This window comes from Alligator sinensis, unplaced genomic scaffold, assembly GCF_000455745.1.
Source record: "Alligator sinensis unplaced genomic scaffold, ASM45574v1 scaffold296_1, whole genome shotgun sequence".
In the NCBI taxonomy this organism is placed as follows: Eukaryota; Metazoa; Chordata; order Crocodylia; family Alligatoridae; genus Alligator; species Alligator sinensis.
The window spans coordinates 1-18,446 of NW_005842671.1; positions in this window are offsets into that span (position 1 = coordinate 1).

The window sequence follows — 18,446 nt, forward strand, 5'->3', positions numbered from 1 at the left end:
CCAAGGGGGAACCCCTCCACTGAGGTGACATTCCAAGTCGTGGCAGGAGAGTTAAGGAGACCCCCTGACGTTAGCAGGGGTAGCCTGTGGGGTCCACCCATGAGCCTAGGACAGACACGATCCCTAGTCCGGGCGAAGGCCGCACGGGAGCGCCTAATTGAACAGAGGCGGGCACAACAACCGTTCTGAAATGTTACAATATTGAACTGTGGAGACAGTTAATTTACAGTCTGCAAACATTATGTTAATTCCTATTATGGAGTTAAATATAGCCAGGTGGTGGTTTGAAGAGTAATTCTTCACATTTTATCAGACTTGCACCAGGAAATCTTAACAACCTAAATAATCAGAAATGGATGATACCACATGAAATAAAGGAGACACTTTTTGCTCCCTCATTCATGAATTTACACTTCTTCCAGTTCTGAAGATCCTGGACACAAAGGGTGTATCCAGGCAAGCGCACATGTGCTGCATGTGCCACACATACACTAATTAGCAGTGCAGTAGGGTTTTTTGATATTGGGAGATTCCTGTGTAAAAAAAACCAAACAAACTGTGCCAGAATAAAGTAGGGCAGTGCAATCAGCAACAACATGTACCATCCAAACTGGAGCTTGGCTGACCAGAGCTATGGTTGCCACCTAAGCTCCACGCACCCAGATTACTGCCACTGGGTGACCCCCAGGAACCCAGATAAGGCTGCTGGTCCCAGGTACTGGTCCCAGCCTTCCCTACCGAACCTGGGGAATTTGCCATGTGCATGCTGGGCCATTTCTTGGGGGACAAGTTGCAGTGGAACATCTATGTGATGCTTCTATTTTTCCCTGGGGAAACACACGTACATGCTCATCTGGACACACCTGATGAATGCACTTATACGGTGTCCCAGATACTGTCAAGACTGCAGCTGAAGAGCATGACCCCACCTACTGCAACCCAAATATGCCAAACTGAGAGATGTGGCAGTGAAGATATATTAAGAGTTCCTTTTCCTTCCCTCTCAAGCACACCAGAGACACATCTGAAGAGCACCTTCCTAACTCCATTTGTGAGTTTGACATATGTAAGCAGGCATGGACTATACTTTCCAATGGCAGCCTCCAGACCACTGGGGCTTCAAGGGTGCTGGGAAGGTGTCATAGACCCAATCATTATGACTGTGTGTAGATGAAACAAGAGGCATGTGTGCATGACACTTTAAAGCAGGCTAAATGATTTTGCACGCCTTGGAGACATATTGCACATTAATTCCAGCCTCTGTAGGAAATTCAGAGGCATAATGCACCTTAAATGACTTGGGGTGGAGCAAACTACTGCCCCTACAGTCACAGAGCGAAGCATCAGGCTTCGTGCAGGTCCATGGCTCTGCAGGAAGCCCTGCAGGCAGCCTGGCAGCAGCCCGGGAAGGCAGGCTCCACCCGAGAAAAGCGAAGAGTCTGATCTATCCTCCCCACTCCTCCCCCCTGCGTGGAGCCTGCCTTCCTGCCTGAGCTGCACAGGGACCCGGTATTTCCCTCCAAAGCTGCAGTGACCTCCGGGACTGCCCGAGCTGGGTGCCTGCGGGCGGATGCTTCCTGGATGGGGGTGGGGCACCACTGCTGTGGAGGGAAGCACCAGCCCCTCTCCTCGCTGCCATGCAGCTCAGGACTGCTCTTCCTGCTGGCAGCTCACCCTCCCCTCTCCACTGGAGAGGCAGGTAAGTCAGCGGGGTGTATGCATGACACAGGGGTTTAATCAGTCCTAAATTGAAGTGGTGTTTTTTAAAACCCACTGCTTCAATTTAGGGCCCCTGTTTTGTCTACACTTGCCCTATGTATCATTTTTTTGTTCTTTTACCCTTAAAGTGAACACCTATGGGGTGACATAGATGCACTGCAGTAATCTCATCTGGTTACATACTACTCTTTCCTTGCTGTAAGTATTAGCGTGCATCATAGTTCCTAGTGAATGACTCATGGGAATTTTACTAGCTGATGAAACTTAGAGAAATATCTTAGGTCTGCTCAAACTGGTCTTTAGCCTACTTCCAACTGCCACAAGAGCAAAGATGTGGAAAACTGCAGAGAGCCATTTTTGCATACTCTGATATACTGAGCAGAACTCAGGTGTCCAACCTGAGATGTTCAGTGATCCATATACAATGAATTCATATAAAGCCTCTCAGTATGGCTGGAAGCTGTTTGGATTAACATAAGCACTTAGGGCATAAACAAGATGATGATGAAAAATATAACTAAATACAATAATCACTATAATACTTGTGAGCAAACATTCAAAACAAATAGAACTGGTTGAAATGTTAGGAAAGCCTTTTCCTAAAAGCACGCCCTCATGTTGAAATTTTGATGAAGAATTTTATTTAGAAATTAAACTTTGAAAGAAAACGTGTTTTGCTTATTAAGATTTAAAATAGACTTCCTATTGTATCCAGATGAAATAAACTTAATACTCTGAAAATAATGTGACATACCTAATCAGAAATGATTTTACAATTGCTCTTTAATATGGCGTACAATATTTTAAGAATGACAATCTGTCTGGAATATTTTAGTCTCTGCCTGTGGCTATAGCAAGGAGGTGGGTGTTTACTCAGTCTGATTTGGGAAATGTTCACTCATTGAATATTTATCTGGATAAATCATACTTAAAATATCTGGTTGCTGCTCTAAGCCCAGTGTACATTTGCACAACCTCAGAGTTGTGATATGGAAGCTGCTGAAAATGTAATTACATGGTAGAATGTTTTTAATAGTATAAAGCATATTCCAAATAATTGTGAAACAACCGAGAAATTAGGTGCGTTTGCTGGGAAACCGGCTCTCATATGGTCTAATAGAATGTTATGGTCTTTTCTGTCCTTGCTAAGTTAAATGATGATTTTACAGAGTTCCACCTTTGGTAGAATGACCATATTGCTTTTAAGGAAATCTGATACACTGCTCCCCGCCCTCCCCCCCAGCCCCCAAGTCAGTGGCACTGCTGCAGGCAGCAGCACTCTACCATGGTGCCTGCCTACCTACCTGTTTGGTGCACCATACTGCTTCACCTCCCCTCTGGACTGCACCCCACTTCCCTGAGATTCCAGGATTTCTGTTTTAATTTTCACCAACCAGCTGGGACTGGCCAATGAAATCCAGAACTGTCTTGGCTAAACTGGAAAGTATGGTCACCTTAATCTTTTGGGAACTGGGAATCTTATTTATTTCTGCCTATTGTAAAAGAGCAATTGGTAATGGATTTCAATAGTATTTAAATCTTAGAGCACATCAAGTCTAAGCTTAAAAACTCCATTGCTGTGGATACAAACTTCTCCTCTCCTGAGTTTTATACAGCGTAACCCTACTAACATTTAAGCCCTGGTTTCCATCTAAACATTAACAATTTCTTCAGTCTCAATGAATGCTCCATCTCTATTTCTCCTTCTTGTTAACGTTCATCTTATACCATACTACCTTCTATTCTTCAACTGGTGTCTTCCCTCTAGTGAACTAAATACCTCCTTCAAATTTTCCCTTAAAAATATATTTTTTAAAAACCTACCTCTTTTATAGTAATGTATTATTAATCTCCTCTCCCACATACCTGCTTCTTTTTTCACCTCTGACCCTTTCGCCTTTCAAATAGAATTGTAAACAACAAAAAGATAAATTTTAATGATCTGAATATAATACCAAAATCATAACAATCAGATACTAAATATAAACCAAATAACTTGATTTTTCAATCTGCATTTCTTCCTGTCAATTTGCCTAGGAAACCTCTAATTTAGGCCCCAAATTACCAATTTATGTCAGTGGGATTACTCATATGTTTAAGGACCTTGATGATTTGGGACCTAAGTCTACACATTCCAGAATGGTTGTACTCTCAGTTAGTTATACTTTACTTTCTGCAATATCTATGCCACACCATGTATAACTACAGTGTCAGGAAAATTCATGGTGATTAGCGCACCAAAAATGCATATCTGGGTCAACAAAGTTTTCTGAATCCATCCAACTTTTCTAGCCAAGTATTGTGGACACAATCATTTCTAACCAATTCTTAATGGGAGGTATCCTACATGCAACAGGTGTATAGCTCAAGGCCAGCTGTCACCTTGGCCCACTCACTTGTCTGGGTAGTCTGCCCACCTATCTCACCTGCCATGCCTTTGATGGAATGAATAAGTTATTTCTAGGTGAGAGGCTGCTTGTCTTAATATCACAATGTCTAGGGTTTATCCACAAGTTCAACCTCCCTGCATTGTGCCCTGAGCCTCACTGCCCAGTAGCATAGTTTACTGTGCAGTAAGTGTGTTCATCCACATGTGTGCGCACACACTGCACAGTAAAAATGCTTAATCGTGAGTAAATTTGCTACCTGCAAATGCAGGTAGCAAATTTATGCATGATTAGTTACTGAGCAGTTATTTGTGCGTAGATGTGACTCAGGAGCAAGTTTGCTCCCAGGTTGGCTCTGCCTCTAGGGGGTTAGCCTCAGGCTAGTCTCAGGGCTCTGGGCTGGGAGCCTCTTGTGCCTCAGGGCTGTTCTGCCTCTATGGCAACCCCTGCCTCAGGCCTTAGAAGCCTGCAGGCATTTTGAGCCCCAGGGCACACCAGCAGGGAGTCTAAGACTACTTCAGGCCCCTGTGTTTTCCTGGGTAGGCCATAGGCCATCTGCCCAAGCCTGTCTGCACCCCATCACCGTTGCCTGGTATTACACTGCCACGTGGCTGCCAGGCTCGCACTGTCCAGGCGTGCAGACTGCTGTAGGCTGCAGCCAGGCCTGCCACCCCACCAGGCCAAACTGCAAGCAGCTTCTGGCTGCTGGGGTCAGCTCCACCTGCCCACAGCCCGCCCCCAGGAGCCTTCCCTGAGATTGCAGGCGCTGTGAGGCATTGCCTCTGCTGCACGGCTGCCAGTCCTGTGCTGGGTCTGTGTGCTGGGTGCTGCAAGCAGCTGACCAGGCCCGGCAGAACAGGGGCAGCTGTGTAGGAGCTCAGAGAGCTGGTGCAGGACTCACAATGGTGTCTACTTCCCCACAGTCATGCCCAGACCTGTACCTACCACTCAGGCCCCGAGCTGGTCCATGGGGGAGACTGGAGATCTCGTGGCACTGTGGGGCAAGGTGGAGGTGCAGTGCCAATTCCAACGGGGCAGGTTGTCCAATATCTCTGTCTATGAGGAGCTGTCCACCTGGATGAGAGAGTGCAGGCATGACCAGTCAGCATGGCAGTGCCACATAACGGTCTTGTGGGCACAATGGGTTGCCATCACCAACCACAATCATTGGTTGGGGAGTGCCCACAAGTCCACGCCCTTTATGCTGCAACTGATGGACATCCTTGTACCCTGGGACCCAGGCTGCAGCCAGACTGTGTACAGCAGTATGGGTGGCCTGCCCAAACCCCTGACTCAGCTTGGGACCCCCAGTGACACATCACTGGATGGGAGGGTGGGGCCTTGAGCATCCAGCAGCTCATTCTGCAAAGCTCTCCAGCAGCTAGGTGAGTCCAAGCCAATACTTGTCACTGCAGCTCTTCAGCCCCAGCCCCTACAACAAGGCACAGCTGGCCATAACAGCAGTGGCTGCCATCAGTGCCAGCTTCCCCCGGGGGGGGGGCGGGGCTGGCTGGACACCCACCAACCCCATCCCACTGTCCAAAAACACCACCCAGAGCAGCACACCATCATCAACCACCATGACAACACAGAGCCGCCAGCCATGCCAGCTCCGGCCACATGGTAAGACCTGCACTGGTGGGGGAGAGCCCTCTCCACCCCAGCCCCAGCTCCTGCCCCCAGCCACTGCCCCCCCCCCATTGCCTGGCCTTCCCACACTCCCTTGGCCCCAGGTTCACCCTCCCCCCAACAAGCACAAAGTGGGGAGGGAGACAATGCAAAACTTTATTGAGCAGCCCATGCCCCTAGAGCTAGGTGGGATCAGGCCTCTCACATGTTGAGAAATGTGTTGATGCCAGTGGTGATGTCCTCCTCAGCTGTGGGGGGCAGGGATATAAGTTAACTGTGCAGTACACAGCTCATGTAGACATGCCTATTCTGGACCATTAGGTTTTTGCCTTTAAATGATTGCTTCTGAGCTTTTCTTTATATGTACAATGTCCTTTAGAAAGTTATAAAAAAGTAAACAAATTAAGAAACAAAACTTCACTGGGTAACTCCTTGATTTATATTTACCTAATCAGCTTTCTCAGGAAGCATATACCTGAAGAGATGAACCTTCTCTTTTTTATGGAACAGGCACTATCACAAACAATTGTGTTAAAGCTATACAGAGAATAGCTTTAACCAACCATGATAAAAAATACAAGTAAATATCATTTGAATGTGCAGATAATAATCCTGTAAAAAAATAGCTTATAACTTGTGAGATGACTTTTACTTCCATGGTGAATCCTTAATACACTGCAGCTTTAGTAGCTGATGATTCTCCCATAGAAATTTTCAGTAGAAGGTATTTTTAGTCCTATCAATATACACGTCTTGTCTCTGAAAAATCATTCCAAGATTCTGCTTATTCTGATTTTCCAGAAACTGCTAACAGCTTCTGTTTAACCAACTGATTCCAAAACGTAGAGACCTGTGTGCTTAGGCTCTGATTACCCTGAGGTATATCATTATCAAAGGTCTCAAATAAACAATGTAACATGAAACAAGAGACATTTTCCACCAGTACAGAATTAAGGGTCTTCAACATAAATTCCCCACATATGCCATACCATAACATATTGCAACACAGCCTGAGAAAATCCAGCAGTGAACATGTCATTATTGCAAGAAAGTAGTAATATTACAATGACTTTTTGTTTTTAATGGATAAAAAAAGTTTTCTCCAGAGATAAGACAGACAATGAAGCTACATCCTGAATGCCTTACATCGAATTAACTCTTTACAGTTTTATAACAACATACTCTACATGGATAATTTCTTCCAAACCAAAGCTTGAGATTAATATGGTAAAAGTTCAGATTCCATAGAAGTGAAAGGAAAAAGGTATTTCTATTCCAAACTGGATGACATCATTCAAAATGGTTCTCCTACATTATTTTAGGACACGTGAAAAGTTTTTCTGGCATCCTTGATTGGAAATTCTATCAATTTAAGTGAGTTTGCTCAGAAAAATAGCTTGCTTCAGTGTGTCTGGGTATGGCTGTCTGTACATGGATTCTGAACTTGCCTGCATCTACCTACATGCATGTGCTATTATTAATAAAATTAATTATATATCTTAGGCCATGGAGGATAATTAAGATAAACCATGTTTTTCCTGTTTTTTTAGGTTTAAAATGCAAACTTCAAATGTATATATTAAAAATATCTTGTGCTTTGATGAACTTGCCTAAGTTTGGCTTGGAAATAGTAAACAGGACCAAACTCAAGTTTCTGCATCTCTAGGAAATTCAGTAAGGACAAGTGCAAAATCCTGTATTTGGGATGAAAAGACTGCATGCATGAATACAGAGTGAGGAATGATTGGCAAGGCTGCAGTACTGCACAGAAAGACCTGGGTGTTATAGTGGCCCATATGTCAAGTATGAGACAGTCATGTGTTCTTGTTACCAAAAAAGCCAAAAACATACTGGATTGTGTTTAGAAGAATGTTGCTTGCAAATCAAAGGAAATAATTCTTCTTCTTTCTTCAGTACTGGTGTGACCTCACCTGGAGTTCTGTGTCCAGTTTTGGATCCCACACTTCAGGAAAATGTGGACGCACCGAAAAGAATCTAGCAGAGAGTGACAAAAATTATTAGAGGCCTGAGAAACTTGGGGAAAGGCTGAAAGAACTGTGATTGTTTAGTTTGGAGAAGAGAACACTAAGACAGGGGGAGGATGGGTAGGGGTTGAGAGAGAGCTAACAGTCTTTAAATACCTGAAGGGCAATAATTAAGAAGGTGGAAACAGACTTTTCTCTGTGACTGTAGGACACAGGACTAGGAGCAATGGCCTCAAACTGAAGCAGGGGAAATTTAGGTTGGAGATTAAGAAGAACTTTTGCACAAGGGTGCTAAGAAACCGAATTCAAACTGACAACAGAAATCGAGAACAATAAAAAGTCATTATTCAGATATGTAGAAAGTCAGAGAAAATATAAAGGACATGTAGGACCCCAGGTGAACAAAATGGGACAGCTGATAACTGACATCCAGGAGAAAATCGATCTCCTAAACAAATACTTCATGTCAGTATTCTACCAGTGTAAGAGTGTTACCCTGACTGAGAGGGTACAAAATGATCAAGGTGGGGGTCATCACCCACCCATAGTTGGCAAAGATCTAATGAGGGAACATCTGGAGAGGCTGGATATCTACAAGTCAGCAGGACAGGTTGAACTACATGCAACAGTGCTGAAAGAATTGGCTGACATCATCACATGGCCAATGGCAAAACTACTTATAACTCATGGTCCTGTAGGGAGCAAACCAGGAAAGCCAAGGCTGCAACTGAACTCCAACTAGCTTTGAGTATCAAGAACAATAAAAAAGTCCTTTTTCAGATATGTGGGGAGCTGGAGGAAAAGCAAGGGCAACATTGGACCCCTACCTCTTGAAGGAACACCTTGAGAGGCTGGATACCTTCAAGTCAGCTGGCCCTGACAATCTACACCCCAGGGTACTCAAGGAGCTGGCAAGCATCATAGCCCAGCCTCTGGCACAGATCTTTGAGAACTCCTGGTGCTTTGGTGTAGTGCCCAAAGACTGGAAGAAGGCCAATGTGGTGCCTATCTTCAAGAAAGGAAGGAAAGTGGATCCGGCAAACTATAGGCTCATCAGCCTGACCTCTATCCCAGGGAAGGTCTTAGAAAAGTTTACTAAAGAGGCCATCCTTAATGGACTGACCAGTGCCAACATCCTGAGAGATAGCCAGCACAGGTTTGTTGCGGGTCGGTCTTGCTTGACCAATCTTATTTCCTTTTATGACCAGGTGACCTATCACCTGGTCAAGGGAGAAGAGATTGATGTCATATATCCTGACTTCAAAAAAAAGCCTTCGATCTGTTATCCCATGATCACCTCTTGGCAAAACTGGCCAATTGTGGCCTTGGGTCCACCACAATCTGCTGGCTGGGAAATTGGCTCCATGTTTGGACCCAGAGGCTGGTAATTGATGGAAGTCAATTGTTGTGGTGCCCTGTGACCAGTGTGGTCCCCCAAGGCTCTGTCTTTGGACTCATATTGTTCAACTTCATTAATGATGTGGACACTGGAGTCAGAAGTGGACTGGCCAAGTTCGCCGATGACACCAAACTTTGGGGCAAAGCATCCACACCAGAAGACAGGAGGGCAATCCAGGCTGACCTGGTCAGGCTCAGCAAATGGGCGGATGAGAACCTGATGGTGTTTAACACTGAAAAATGCAAGATTCTCCACCTTGGGAGGAAAAAACCTGCAGCATCCTTAGAGGCTCGGCAGTGCTACACTGGCTAGTACTATGGAAGAAAGAGACTTGAGGGTCATGATTGACCACAAGATGAACATGACCCTTCAATGCGATGCTGCAGCTAGTAAAGTGGCCAAAACACTGGCTTGCATCCATAGATGCTTCTCAAGCAAATCCTGGGACATCATTCTCCCCTTGTACTCGGCCTTGGTGAGGCCGCAGCTGGAATATTGTGTCCAGTTATGGGCCCCACAATTCAAAAAGGATGTGGAGAAGCTTGAGAGAGTCCAGAGAAGAGCCACATGCATGATCAGAGGTCAGGAAAACAGATCTTATGATGACAGGCTGAGAGCTATGGGGCTCTTTAGCCTGGAAAAGCACAGGCTCAGGGGTGATCTGATGGCCACCTATAAGTTTATCAGGGGTGACCAAAAGTATCTGGGGGAATGACTGGGGGAACCAGACCACCCAAAGGGATGACGAGGTCGAACGGTTATAAACTACAAAACCATTTCAGGCTGGACATAAGGAAGAATTTCTTTACTGTCCGAGCCTCCAAGGTCTGGAGAGCTTAACTGTCTGGTGGCTACAAAACTGGCTTAAAGGCAGGACCCAGAGAGTATTAATAGATGGAACTGAGTCAACATGGTGCATGATGACCAGTGGCATTCCTCAGGGTTCAGTACTCATACCAGAAATTTCAACATATTCATTAATGATTTGTATTTGGGTGTTAAAAGCATACTGGCAAAGTTCACAGAAGACAACAAATTATGGGGAAGTGCAGACACACTGGAGGAAAGGCTGGGGATACAGGCTGACCTGGGCAGGCTTGCAAGGTGGGTGGATCAAAACCTGATGATGTTTAACATTGAGAAATTTAAAGTGCTCCATCCACAACACACTTACATGCTTGGTGGTGCTACACTTGCTAGTGCCACAACTGAAAGAGACCTGGGGGTTGTGATAGACCACAGAATGAACATGAGCCACCAATGCGATGCTGTAGCAAGCAAAGCCAATAGACACTGGCATGCATCTACTGATGCATATCAACCAAGACTAAGTATGTCATCCTCCCACTCTACTTGGCCTTGGTGAGGCTGCAGCTGGAGTACCACATCCATTTCTGGGCACCACACTTCAAGAAGGATGTGGTGAAGCTTGAGAGAGTCCAAAGGAGGAGTATGCATATTATTAGAAGTCTGGAGAGCAGGCCATATGAGGAGAGGCTGAAATACATGGGACTGCTCAGCCTGGAGAAGAGAAGACTTAGAGGGGACATGGTGGCAGCCTATAAGTATACAAGGGAAGCACACATCAGGGCCCGAGGGAGCATCTGTTCACCAAGGCACCCCAGGAGAAGACAAGAAATAATGGCCATAAATTGCTAGAAGTTCACTATAGATTGGACCTAAGGAAAAACTTATTTACAGTTCAAGTGTTGAGGGTCTGGAACAGACTCCCCCCAGAGGTGGAATGTGGGTGATTGCATTTACTCTGGAAATGTTCAAAAAATATCTGGATGTTCACCTTACTGGGGTCATCTGACCCCAGCAGTCTTTCCTGCCCAAGCTCAGAGGGGGCTGGGCCTGATGATCTCATGAGGTCCCTTCCAGCCCCTAACATCTATGAATCTATGAATCTATAAAGCACAGGAACAGGTTACCAAGAGAGGTTGTGAACTCTCCATCTCTGAAAATTTTCAAGAGCAAGTTACAAATGCATTTCATGGTTTAATCAGGAATGATCCTCACCAGATCCCTTCCAGCTCTTCTTTCCTATGACCTTATGATCCTATGTAATATTTAGCTGCATTAACTCTAAAGATATACCTGTCCTGTTTTTAAAAAAACACAGGACAGTGTAATAATTTAATAATGGGTATTTGCTTGAAGATTCATTATCAACTAGTTTGGTGGTTTGGCAATTATTTTTACTCTTCATTCAGCATTTATTAAAAAAAAAATGCTGTTAAAATGTGTTATTAGTAGCATCAGGTATGATTCCTTACTGCTCTGTGCCTTGTGTAATCATTGGCATTTTTGTAGAGTGAACATACAGCAGGTGCAAATGCTATTAAATAATTATAGTAACTCTGGATGTGTCTATACAAGATGCTTTACTGCACATTAGACTTATCTAATGTGCAGTAAAGGATTACCATTTACACATGCATGACATTTACCGTGTTCTACTGCAGAGTTTGCTAGTACCTGTAGATACAAGTAGTAGATTAATTGTGCAGTAGCTACTGTGCAGTAGCATGTGTAGATACTGATTGGGAGCAATTTTTCTCCCAGACAGCCCAGGCAGCAAGGAGCCACAGTTGCCTGATTTAGACCCCATGCAGGCCAAAAGATAAATGCCCCTGCAGCCACACAGTGCTCTCAGCCTCATGTATATGGGGACCAGTCTCCATGTTCACAGGGCTGGAAGACAGCTGCACCTGCAGCTGGCACAACTCTTCTGGGCCCATACACATTGGGACCTGTCCCCAAGTGCACAGGGTTGGGAGACAGCTGCCCCTGCAGACAGCACAGCTCTCCTGGCCCCGTGCATATAGAGACAAGCTCCTGTGCCCCATGCCATCCCCTGGGCTGGCACCTGGGGGAACCTAGAGCTCCCCTTGGCTGGTGCAGAGTGCAGAGCAGGGCAAAGAATCCCTGGACTGGGCTGCTCCTGTTGGGCACAAATGTATGTCAACAACACATGAGCCACCTGGAAGAAGACTTCCTCAAGAACTGTACCATCAAATTCTTGCTATACTTAAGACATATTAATGGTATCTTCATGATTTGGACTGAAATCCTGCAATCTCTGATTGAGTTCCATGAGAAATTCAACAATCACCAACCCTCCATCCAACTCTCTCTAGAATACTCCAGCACCAACATCTCCTTTTTAGACACAATGATCAGTATCCACAATGATAAAATACAGACCATGTTATACCAGAAACCCATAGACCAACATATATATCTGCACAGAACCAGCAGTCACCCTTAACGCACCAAAAAAGCTGTGATATACAGCCAAGCCCTCAGATACCACCAAATTTGCACTGAAGAGAACACCTGGGATTGCCAGCTCACCAATCTTAAAAAGGCTTTCACCCAACAAGGACACTCCTCCAGAGAGATAGATCACACATTTGAAAGAGCCACCTGGATACCACGTGAAGAACTGCTGCAGTACAAAAGAAAGCCCCCCGCAAATCTCACACCACTGGTTATGACATATCACCCCTCCCTCAAATCCGTATGGAAAATCATCAAACAATTGCAACTGATACTAGAAAGAGACCCTATTCTTAAAGAGATCTTTGCAGAGCCACTCATCCAAGCCTTCAAACAAGCACCGATCCTCGCTAACCTCATCACCAGAAGCAAACTTCCTCAGGCCCAGAACACACCAAATAGATCCAGACCGTGCCATGACAAGAAATGCAAAACCTCCCAACACATCTCCACCACTCCCACTATTACTACACCCCACAACAGAGCCATCAGCATTCCCGGATCTTACAGCTGCACCTCCAGAAATGTAATACATCTCATCCAATGCACCAAATGCCCTGATGGAAAATATGTAGGAGAGACCAAACAACAACTGCGCACCAGAATGAACGCACACCAGAAATCTATCAAAGACAGGAATACTCAATTACCGGTGGAGGCACATTTCTAACAAGAAAACCACTCTCTCCATGGACTAAATATAGACATTGGATTTATGACACATTATAACCTGCCTGACATCTGACTCCCCAGGTACTTCTCCACTATTCATCCCCCTTCTCTCCCCGACATCCAGTCTGTCTCTCACCCATTGACTCCTCCATCTACATCTTCACTGACTGCCTATCTTGTATGCATACCAGCCCAACCTCTGGCTTCTTTACTTTTCATTCCATCCAGGAAGAGCATACACCAACTGCTGAAACTTTCTCAGCCCAACGAAGGGTTTTTGAACCCGAAAGCTTGCTTAAAAATTGTTGTCCAACTATTTAAGTTGGTCTAATAAACTATATCAGATTCACTCAAAGAACCTTGTCTGCTATGTTCTTAGATCAACATGGCTACAACCTACACCGCTGCCAACAAGTTGCACACATAGACACATTCCTGGGCACAGTTTACTGCACCTTATTATCTTGTATATAACCTTACTGCACATTAATTGAATGTGTAGAAACAGCCTTTGTGTACTTATTTCTGAGGTATAATAACTATATATGTTCTAAGAACCAATACCTTTAGGAGTTTCTGTTTGTAGCAACCCCCCCCTCCTCCCCCTTTTTTCTTTTTTTTTACTTAGGAATATGACATCCACTTTTCTCCATCGTTTCTGCCTTTTTCTCTCCCTATCTCTATTCCCTATGGGTATATATATACGTAGTTATAAGTTAAGTTGAAACCCTGTGTACATAATTTCCCTTTTATAGTAATCATGAGCTATTGTAATAGTGTTTTGCTTTGTGTGTTGGATTTCTGTAATGTATTATACCACACGAGTTTTGTGTCTTGAGTGTCTCTATGTTTTTAGGCCTGCAATGTGGGTTGGCATGAGTGATATCAAGTATCCATTTTGTGTGTGTCGGGTTCTCATGTTGTTCCTATCTTGTCCCCATGCCCTGTTGTGTAAGTATGTTGCAATTATGACTCTCATTTAATTCTGTAACCTCTCCCACGTAAATTAGTTTTCCTTGAAAGCCTGAAGCAAAAGAGTGAATGGATGAGTGAAACACAATGATAGCAGGACCCCCTACTAAATCACTCCACCATCAAAACCAATATCTGGACCAGTGACCCAGCCATTGGAACCACCCTCAGCATTCAAGAAACAAAAGATGATGCAACCCACCATTGTGCCAAGGCTGCACATGCTCAGTATGAATATCTGAAACCCTCTGGAACAGGGCTGGCCTTCCCTGGACATACCTTCCCCATAGGAGATCAGAGGTAGCCTGCCCCATAAAAAGGGGTAGTGAAGACTGACTCCTTGGGATGACCTCTCCATCTGGACCAGCACCACGCCACACCACCTATCCACCCAGAGGCCTTGCCGATGACCCCCCTCTGGACAACACCTTGCTGGAGAAGACCCCGACTGGCCATCAAGGATCAACTCAGCCCAGGATAGGTAGCTATCACCCCCACCCTCTCTTCAACCAAGGACTTGAACTCTGATTTTCTTCCCTACCTGGACTCCAACCCTTTCACTGTGTCTCTTTCTCCTGCTGTCATTGTGTGAGTGTGTGTGGGTATGCTTGTGTGAGTGTGTGGAAACCAAGCTGTACAGTACAGCATTAATTTAATAAAACTGTTATTTGGATCCCTGAGTTGGGTTTCACTTTACTACGGTTATGGTGCTGCTCCAGTCTCTGCTTCTCGCCCCTCTAACTCCTGCCTCATTTCAGTCATAATTCAGTCATAGTCCAGTCCTTATGTTATACATATCACGTTGTACAAGGCAGAGCAGTTAGAAATCAAACACAAATGAAATAAACCTCTGCCAAACTCTTTGATACTAAGTGATCACTGAACAGCACAATACTGGAGATGTTGATGTTTATAAAACTATATTAACTGAGTTATTTTTGTTGTTTGAAACTTGCAAAAGCACATTATAAATATGGGTCCAGAGGCTGAGGTTACACCTTCTGAAGTAGAGGAGCAATGAAAATGAAGATAAAAGAATCAGGAATGATTTTTGAAGCACCAAAGAAGTTCACATGTAATAGCAGTTCCAAGTGAAGAGTTGTGTTCATTCTGATTTTTTCTGAGGAAAGTAATTAATTAATATCATTAAACCAACAGGAATGCATACTAGCAATTCATTTACAGTTGCAGTAGAGAAGGGAAAGCTGTGGATATGGTCACAGTGAAGAGAAACAACGGAGGAAAATGCATGTATGAATAACTTGTATTGCTATAATTTTCCTCAGTCCAACAACCGGATTCAAGTCTGCCCACTTTGGAAAAGAAATCAGTAAGCCAGTAAGATAAAAAAGGAAGAAACATTACATTCTGGCTGCTTGTTAGGATAACCTGAACTACTTCAAAGTCATACTAGAGACAGCCCAGACTCCAAAGTAGCCCTGCTGCTTACTGGCAGAAATCTGAAGCAATATAGGTAATCTCTGCAAAATATGTTTACTGTTCTTTACCTCAAAGAAGATTCAATCTCTAAATTATTATGAAACACAGAAACAGACCATATAATGCAACAAAGACTTGCTTCTGTTCTTTGCATGCTTTCTCTTCTTTTCCATTTGTTGGCTATCTCAGTGTTTCAAATTTTCCAAGTCTAGACCAGGAAGTCTCTCTTCATCATTTTAAACAAAGACCTACCTAAGTTTAAGAAGAATAGACTAAGCTTTTCCTTAGGACAACTCATTTCTTCTGCAATAAAGATAACTTTGTTTGGGTTTTTTCTCTCTCTATTATCCATCTGAGTAAAAAAGTAATCCATTCCCTCCTCCCACCCAGGACTCTTCTGAGAAATACATTTACCTGCTACAACTAGAAACGCATTTTCATGTTTTTTCAGATCAAGTTGATACCATCCTCGTCTCCTACAAATGGGACTGAGCTACAAATCTGGGTTTGGATCCAAGCTTTTTGGAAAAATAAATTTATCTAGATCTTGAATTTTTGTTGGGCCCACTGTAGATTTAGGCACCAGATCCATATACAAATCATTCCAAGGGACCCCTGTTTAGTAATCCAAAGCTGGCTAAGTAATTCAGCTGCTCTGTTTGAAGTGTTTGTGATGTCACTGAAAAACAGGATCCTGAGGGCAAGTTTTGGCAGATAAATAAAGGATGATATCATTTTAAAATATTTTGTTTTAAAATGTACTTGTAAGTAATTATTAAATCTGTAAATGTCATAAAATTTGGAAACTAAACCCCCCCAAATATTTATTTCTTGTGTGTTTCAAATAAATGTTCCTCTTAACATGGGCTATGAAAAGAACTATAATAAGATTTTGTAGATATAGCTGTGATGGCCCAGAAATAATGCAAGAAGTAAGGATTTCTTAGGGTAATGTCTTTTATTGGAGCACCTGCATAGTTGGGATAAATATTTATCCCAGAAATAAATGTCCTATGGTCATCTACTGATTTCAGAACAATGGCTGAAGCAAGTAGTAGGAAGCCATAACCTGAGTCATTTAAAATTGGTCAAGAAAAAACAGGATCCTAGAAAAATTTACTGAATGAAATAATATTCTGTTAGCTTATGCCTTGAGGCTCAAAGGATAACCAAATTGTAAATTGCTTTTATAAAAGACTATTGATGTAGTGTAGCGCAAGGAGGAAGTGGACACCTGGGCCTGGGCTTAGATGGGTTGCAAGAATGTCAGCCGCTGCTGCTGCCCGAGGCACAAACCATGGTAGTTATATTGCTGGTATCAGCTATTTCTTATAGTTATTTCCTAATGGGCAGCAGGATACCACTGATTTATACAATGACTACTTAATATACATCACCATCATTACAATGTCACCTGTAGAAGGTTTCTCTGTTTAGACCTTTACCATTTTAGTGAATTTTGTGTATCAGCTGCCTACCAAAAATGGTCCTCCCTTAAGACTTAAGGCACTAAACCCCTGATAAAATTGATAGAAAAATTGACACAGAGGATATCATTCCTTCAGAAAGCTTCACATGCATATTGAATTGTTTAGAAATGTAAAAAACATTGGCTGCCTGAATTTTATAAGGGCCAGTCATGATATCTTTTCCAGATAGCAAATTAATCAAAACCTTAATTGATTCCAGGAAACTTCTTAGTGCTCAGATTTAAGGTCAAAGTAACTACCTTCAGTTTTTTTTCCAGCAGCTACTGTAAATGCTCCAACTCCTGTTTAACACCTTTTCAATAGAAAATATATTATCCACGTTTGCTACACCCATTGTATTCATCAGGAATCCCAAACAACTTCCAACAATTGTTAAAAAAATCCCAGCAGCATTTATTCATAAAATCTGCAAAGCATCAGTCAGTCTGAATTTAAAGAAGCCTTTTGATGTGCAAAAGCTCTTTTTTTTTGCTGGCTGGATTTATCTCAGTCTGCTCATTTACTGACCAGAGAGCCAAGGCTTATTGCCAAGTAACACATTTTAAGATTGTGACACACCCTTTTACTTAATCCATTTCACCCTCCCATCCTGTAAACTGCTCCAGATGCTGGATTTATCAGTGTTCAGAGGCCAGGAGCTGAGGAAGTAAGTCCGAGTGGGGGGAGGGGCAGGAGGCATGGAGGGGTAGTTTTACTTGGGGGGGTGGTCAAAGGATAAAAATAGCCTCTGACCCACCCCCCAAATACCTGTGTGGACTCTGCAAGCCCCCTCCTCCCTGATCCCACCCAAACCCTCACAGACCCCATCAACCCCCTGAGGATCCCATCTGCTCCCACCCAATTACTCCCACAGATTCCATCTACCTCCTGATCCCTCCTGTGGACCCTGCCTGCCTACCCATCACTCCCATGGATCATATAAGTGCCCCCCATCCCACCAGTAATGCCTTTCCCCCCCCCCACTCCTCCTGCCACTGCCTGCATCTCTATCCCTATTTTTTTTGTGTGATTTAAGTAAGTTTGTTGCAATGCAAAATAAACCACATCCTGATGTATGTTAGTTTGTATCAATGCAAATTACAATGATACAGCCATTGAGCTGCCATGTGTACATGATAATGCAGTGAATGAAGTATAATGAGCCTCTTTGTCCAGCACATGCCACTACAATTTTTGTGTAGTGAGACCCTTTGTCCACTAGTTGTCACTTCAGTTTGCAGGTATTTGTGTGTAGTGGCTGTTTTCAGACACCAGGTGTAGCAACCCAGGCCAACATGAATCAATCTTCTGCTCACCTGCCCACCCAGCATGGCCAAGGCCAGGCTGCATGCCTGGGCCATGCTGCCCCTGCTCCCCAGGGGGGGCCCTGATTGCCAGTGGCATTGTCAGCCCATGATCCACCCCTGCTTAATTCAAGGAGTAAAAAGCTGTTTGGGTACCCAGGTGGTGCCCAGGAGTAGTTTCATTT